At 50.6% G+C, this 7,110-nt stretch overlaps 2 protein-coding genes across 2 annotated transcripts in view; both read left to right on the top strand.

Moving 5' to 3' along the window:
• LOC113209051 (uncharacterized) overlaps nucleotides 1-3,814 on the top strand; it is a 14,129-nt gene extending 10,315 nt beyond the window's left edge. Inside the window, exon 3 of the mRNA XM_052271459.1 lies at nucleotides 3,258-3,814. The gene's annotated coding sequence lies outside the window, so the exon portion shown is untranslated. The remainder of the gene's footprint in view (nucleotides 1-3,257) is intronic.
• The window catches only part of LOC113209070 (uncharacterized), an 89,448-nt gene that overhangs the window by 57,049 nt on the left and 25,289 nt on the right, over nucleotides 1-7,110 (top strand). The gene's annotated exons all lie outside the window — the stretch shown is intronic.

Genomic DNA, 7,110 nt, shown 5'->3' with positions numbered 1-7,110 from the left:
TTTTTTGTTTTTTGTTTTGTTGCTACTAGTGTCACTGTCACTCGTGCTGCGACACTGATAAATGACGTGTACAACTGGCATGACATGCAAGTGTCTAACACATTGTTGCACACTTTTAAGTGTTTGACTGGATATTTGAATTACTAGAAAATGCTGAACAGTTAAAAAGCTGAACACTTGTAATTGTCCGACTTCATAGGGTTGGTCAGCTTTGGAAACTTTAAAGTGTTCAAATGTTGGACACTTAAGTATTTACATGACCAAGCCCACACCTAAGAGTATATTTGTACTATACAGAGTTGAACACTACCATGTGCATGCCAGTAGGGACACACTTTTGTTTGCAAGTTTGTTTATTTGAATGGCCGCCTATGTCGTCTGCAATCAGCCAATAAGGATCGGGCCCATCCTCCACGCTCGGTCGCGTCCCGGGCCCCGCGCGCCGCATCTGAACCATAACATGCATCGGCATCGTATTGCATAAAATATTCCGCACGATCTGGAAAACAAGTCAAAACGAAGCAACACGACGCTACTAATTCCGTCCGATTGTGATCGCGTGGTGACACCGCCGTCGTGGGGTAACAATCTGGCGGTGGAGCATGACCAAGGTATGGGCTGCACCGCGTGGTCTTTGCAATCATTTCGCATATCTGCCAAAGATTCTGTATTTATTTATTCTATAAATCTCGCCTTGCTCGACGAGGGGGACCCTCACTCGGGCAATCTGGTGTTGTACCGTACACTGTACACCCCGGCAATCTGCGATAATCTTCGGGAATCTCGAGGCAATCAAATTCAAAAGCCATCACTAAAAACTGAGTGGCGTCTTTTGACGCTAGAATTTGGCGTTGGCTTAGGTAACACCAAATTTTGGCTTCTTTTTGCATAAGACGCCAGATTTTTGCGTCTTTGGGCGTTAATATCTTGGCGTCGAAAGGCGCCAGCCAATTTGCATTTGCAGTGATGCTTTTTGTCTACATGTAGGGTGGAAGAAGTTCGTTTTGCCTAGTTACCGGCGTTTTATGTCCAAAAATCAAAATAATCGTCCAGCAATCTGGTAATCTTGTCGTTGGTGTACCCGCTAAAAAGAGTTTGAGGCCCATCCCTATCTTTTGCTTCGCAGTGCGATGTTTGTTCAAGCACTAGGAGGGTAGTGCTTGCATCAAAACATACAAACTTTCGCAGGAGGGGGCGAAAAGCAGGGACACGAAAGGGGATAGTAGACATTACAAGTTGTAAGGCTCGAATCTGGTATTTAATAACTATTCTTCAAAAGTTTTAAAAAAAGGCAACGACACGCGAGTCCTGCAGGACAACAATCAAGGTGCAGTAACTACTCGTAACTACCGCGCGCGCGCAGCTGAAGGTAAACTGCTGCTTCGCTGGCTTATGTCACACAGAGAGAGACGTCCTCAGCGCCATTAAGGGGAGGACAGCGAAATACGAAATGATAATTAAACGCAGAAACTGGCAATTACGAGCGTCCCACCCTAACAAGGCTACCGAGGCGACGGCGCGCAGCCGCGGTGTCGGACACGGCCCAGTGTGACATTTGAAGCACTGGTAAAATAATCATCACTAATAAAAAGTTGTGAATTTGTGGCGAATAATGTTTGAACATAGCAACGTAAACTGAAAAGTTTCCCCGCAATGCTAGCACTACAGGGAACGTTTTACGAGCAGTATAAGGTGTGAACATTTGCCAGTCACTAGCGTGTCTCTCTCTTTCTCTCTCTCTCTCTCTCTCTCTCTCTCTCTCTTGTGCGTGAGCCGCTACGTAAACGACTTGGCGATCGTTCAATCGCCTCGCACTTTCTTCCGGATGGCAAACCTAAGTACTGCCATATAGTAGCCTTGTGTTCGTCACCCCCACTCTCTCTGCGTTGGTTCGAGCGCTATCCAGAACCTAAATGGATATTTCGGATCCCATTATCGGGGCTTATCGTCGCTGTCAGACTAAAGCTTCCGCGGTCAACCTGATCCCATCTGTTGGCGCCTCCGCCTCCGATCAGAGTACGGTTCCTCTTCTGCCGAACCAAAAGTGAAATAATACAAGAGTATGCATATAAACGGTGTTTTGGATTTAAAAGAAAATCTTAAATTAGTTATTTGAATCTGCTCAAGACTTTGGACGCTCTTTGCATGCGCATGCCAACATGGGTAATCATTTTATCGGGCGCGTTTACATAGTCTTGCTGTTGAGAGTCCACTGCTCTAGTAGTAGAGAAAGCTGTTCGAAGATGTACTGCATAACACACGCAGGTACACACACACACACATCGCATTGGTTCTGTTTCCGCTCTCCGCCGTGTGTTGAGAGGGTAGGGAGGGAGGGAGGGGGAGCGCATCCCCCACAGGCATTTCATCGTGTACACGCATTGGCGCGGGGCGGGCAACACATGCAGACTAGCACACACACACACACACACACACACACACACACACACACACACACACACACACCGGCGCGCGCACGCACAAACACACACAACACGCGCAGGTGCCTCGGGAGAAGAGGGCGATATCTTTTGCGCAGAATGCACGAGGCAGGTCGGGGCGCTGGGGCAGCCCTATCGAAATGGACAATCTTACCAATAAAAGCACTGGTGTGAGACGTACCACCAATCTGTATGTGTGTGTGTGACAAACGGGCGAGCGTGTAAATGCTGCTAAGTGCCTTTACGGAACACGCTTTTAATTTATGATCGCAAAAAAGGCCATTTTGATACAAATCGCATGAAAGTAACTCGCACCGCATACTTGCCCATGATTAAATAACGATGATTTACTTACTCAAAACAAGGGTGATCCGCGCCGTGGTTTTTTTCTGCTTATTCGTACCGCATTCATGCGCGCGGACGGGTTGCATACTCGCACGGGGCCGCAAGGCGCCATGGCGAGCGACGATAGGCAAGCCCGCCGCCCGCACGCATGAATCCGGTACAGAATAAGCAGAAAAAAACCACGGCGCGGATCATCCACCCTGTATGTCCACGGTGAAAAATACTCGTAAGGGTTACGGGGAAATTTTCAATGATAAAAGTCGTTAAATTACAATTTGAAATTGTTAATTTACAAGCACTCCCTATCGACTAAAATTGACCGACGAGCAAGGATGGGCTGTCTTAAATTTACGACATATTTTGTAAATTAAAATTACAACAAATGTCTTAAATTTACGAGGATATTTTTCGCAGTGTCGTCACGTCACAATGATGCCAGTCTAATGGATTGCCTCTCCTTTTCTGTTTCAGGTGACGAAACGAGACTCTCTACACTTGGACTGCACTGCGAGTCCATCGCTCACTGCGGTAACGACGCGGGGGCGCCACGCATGCTGCTGCAGCAGCTCATGAGCAGCGCCGGGCTTACATTGTAACGAATCCATTGTGTTGCGCCGCTTAGCAGCGCGATAAACCAGCATTTGTGCCCCCATATGATGCTCTTTACAGCACCTCAAGGTCTTCCCTACACTGCACTCTCAGACCTGTACTGATTTATTTATAAAGGTTTTTATGCAGCAGGATGGCTGACTAATTTGTTACCCATTCTGTATTTTACTGACGAAAACAGTTGTCAGTAGCTTATGAAGGTTTTTATGCAGCAGAAACACTGACAAGGCGAGAAAAAAAATCAGTAACAGGATGGGAGTGTAGAAACGGAAGCGTGTGAATATGTCGCACACTTATAGGTGTGTGTACAACACTCGCACACATGGAGGCACAAAGTGTGTGGATTCCGGAAGGAAAACTTCGGAAAATGCACACCAATGCCCCCTCACGGGTACGAATTGGCATTCGCACACACCTACAAGTGTGCGACTTTCGCACATTTGCGTTTCCAGTGTGTACTCAAAATTATTTTGTTTTAAGTTTTTCATTAAACCTTAAAATAGAAGGAAAGGACTAACTTTTTTTTTTTAAATGACGTTCTAAGGGAAGACAAAAATGTGTGTTTAAATCTGGGCTGGGGCCACGACGACACGGCTGGCTAACGCGGGCCGCCGACACGGGCCGACACGGCGCCGTGGCGCGACTAACGACCGAAAATGGAGCAGAGACCTTGTCCCGGGCCTTGTCCAGGAGCACGACTCCAGCTCCAGCCGGAGCCGGCCGGAGCCCCCAGGCCGGCAGATTGATCGAAGGCTCCCGGAGGCTGCTCACTGCTCGGGGCTCGGCTCCGACGGCGTAGGTTTGCCGCGGAGAGACGTGTGGGTGCACTTTGTCCAGACGGGACTCTCTCTCTCTCTCTCTCTCTCTCTCTCTCTCTCTCTCTCTCTCTCTCTCTCCTCCAGCCGACGGCTCCTGGCTAGGCCATGCAGGCTCTGGCTCCAGGACGGCCGACCCGCGGGAGCAAGGCTAGCGCGCCTGGGTGGGCAGCTGGCTGATTGAGTGCTCCAGTGAAAAACTACCGAAGCTCCTGGAGAACAACAACGCTCCCAGAGCCCCGCACCATGCGACCTCAGTGAGGAGCGAAAGGATTGTACGCTATCCTGGAGAAACCAACTGATTTTCCTTGACAACCCAATGTAGTCTCCTGGAGAAACTGTTAGCTTCTCTCCAGAACGAGTGGAGCCCCTTGCTTCGAGTTTAATCCTGGTTCCTTGGGGAAGCTCGAGGGGAAGCTCCTGCTGGAAGTCGTGTGGATTCTTCAGGAGAGCCGCTGGAGCCTCGCTGGAGTGTCGCCGCGCCGCGCCTCCCCCGTGCAGCGCTACTTCCGCTTTTGGTTCGCGGGGTCATTATATATTGTTACTATTGTAATGAGTGTGAGGGAGACGGTGACAGCGGGGGGCGCCGCCCCGCCCCGCCACGCCACGCCCCGCCCCGCCACGCCACGACCCGCCACGCCGCGCCCCGCCACGCCACGCCCCGCCACGCCGCGCCCCGCCACGCCTGTCGCCCGACCCGCAATCAGCTGGCCGCGTCGCCTCAGTGTCAGTGATGGCGAAAGCAACGTGCGCGCACACAAACACGCACCCACACTCGCGCGCACGTTTACTCACACGCACACACACGCACACACACGCACACACACGCACACACACGCACACACACGCACACACACGCACGCACACACACGCACGCTCGCACGCCGCCCGCCTCCCACGGTGTGTATCAAATAGCCGGTGCTCACCTCACGCGGTGCCAATCACTGCCGCCTGTCGCAGTGGGAACGAGTAAGAGTGATCGAGACTGTCTGCGGCGCACTGTGTCATCATTGCGTTCAATCGCCCTGCCTGCTTGGCGCGGCCTTCAACTTTAAGAAAAAAGAATTTGAAAAAAAGAAAAAGCTCGAGTGGAACGGTTGTGAATTGTGAATCGTATGACAAACTAACTCTAACTTTTACTGTAGTCTGTCGTAAATTTAAGATAGTTTTGTTTTCCCAGGCGAGTAGAAATATGGGCGTCTTACAGTTTTTCGTAGCAAAATAACTGGTTTTGTAATAAGAATCAAGCGTCCACGAAGTCCGAACCACGTTTCTGCGGGTGTGAAAGGCTTCGCTGACCGCGACATTTCGTTGGGGGGATCGGTCTACATGTGTGCAATATTTGACATGGCATGGGCGTGGCCTCTAATGTGGCTGACAGCTAGGAGCTGACAAGTAGCTGACGGGCCGGCCGACAGCTGAGAGATGGCAAGCCTAGATGAACCCATCAAGCTAGTTAGCCGATCGACCTTGGAGATTTCGAACCCAACACCCGCGCCGCGCGCCGGTGCAGGGAGGCTGTCTGTCGGCCAACGACTGAAGCAAGGGTAACAAGTACACACTCCACACCCAAAATGTTTATTTCTGTCGGTTTCGGCAGCAATAGTTTTCATAATTTTTTCAGCTGGAGGAGAAAAATCTTGCTGAGTATAAAGGTTATAAGCACGGCTGGCACTGACAGTGATAAACTTAGTTTTCAACTGCAGTTGCTCGCTTACACGTGTTAAGCAGTTGCACACTTGCTTTATCAGTGTAGGTGAACATCCACACTTTGTACAGTAATTTGCGCAAAACGAAAACCGAAAAAACAGCTGACATTTTTTGGCACACTCTTTTTGCGTGCATAAATAATATGTCATGTTGCCACCGAAGTGCGTATTTTCAATTTTCGGCGCATGTGTACGTGTGTGACGACACGGTTGACGAATTTTCCGCCCGCCTCCGGTTGACTTTCTCTGCGCTCCGCTTGGCAGTGCCTAGTCAGCTGATTGCAGGGGTGACAGCTGATGTGAAAGGTGTCGGTCCTGTCCTTCCCTCCAGGGCGCGGGCGCGCGCGCGTGCTCCAGGCCGCCCCAGTGCGGGCCGCTCCAGGCCAGGCCGCGGCTCCAGCTGACGCAACGCCGGTGACGCCACGAGCACCCACACACACGGACCGCGTATGTCACACACGGGACAGTTTAGGAAGATCCGATTGTCTCCATTTGCGACGGGGCTTGAATCTAAGTCCCTCTCTTCTCGGGCTCTCTATACGTTGCGCTCACTTCGTTTCTGAAATGAAAACGTGTTGTGCGTGCTTATGATTATAGACTTCTAAGATTTTTCGTACATCACATAGACCGGTAAGAAAACCACGAACCATTCCATGTTATATATTCAATTGCAATCTCCAGTCTCGACTAGAATTGATGACAAAAGCAAGTCTTTTTTCTACGTCTCTCTACCTGTCTCTCTCGGCTTCTCTCTCACTTTTCCTGTCTCCCTGTCGCCGCCCACGCGGTCCGCACTCTCGGCCCTTGCAAGTTTGGCCGTGACTCACTTGCGTGCTAAGTAGGTTGTGTTGTGGGAGTCCGCCTGGGCCCGGTACCGACCGGCAGGACCGGTTAGAAGAAGGAGGGGGCGGGAGAGAGAGAGAGAGAGAGAGAGAGAGAGAGAGAGAGAGAGAGAGAGATGGGGGGGGGGGGCTTCCCCACGGTGGCTCCGATCAGCCCCGATCGCGGCCCGTGCTCATCGCTCTCTTCAGGCCCTTGCAAGTTCTTGCTCAATGCTTGCTGCCCAGCGCTCAGCGTATGCAACACATTTTATCATGCTCGCCTTTCTCGCTACTCATACTAACCCCTTTTGATTAATGGACTGCCCTGACAAGTTTAAAAATGATATATGGATGTGCAAATTTGGATTGT

This window comes from Frankliniella occidentalis, unplaced genomic scaffold (genome assembly GCF_000697945.3).
Source record: "Frankliniella occidentalis isolate FOCC.00 unplaced genomic scaffold, Focc_3.1 Scaffold163, whole genome shotgun sequence".
In the NCBI taxonomy this organism is placed as follows: Eukaryota; Metazoa; Arthropoda; class Insecta; order Thysanoptera; family Thripidae; genus Frankliniella; species Frankliniella occidentalis.
The sequence above is the reverse complement of the archived record's forward strand: the minus strand, read 5'-3'. Positions and strand labels throughout refer to the sequence as shown.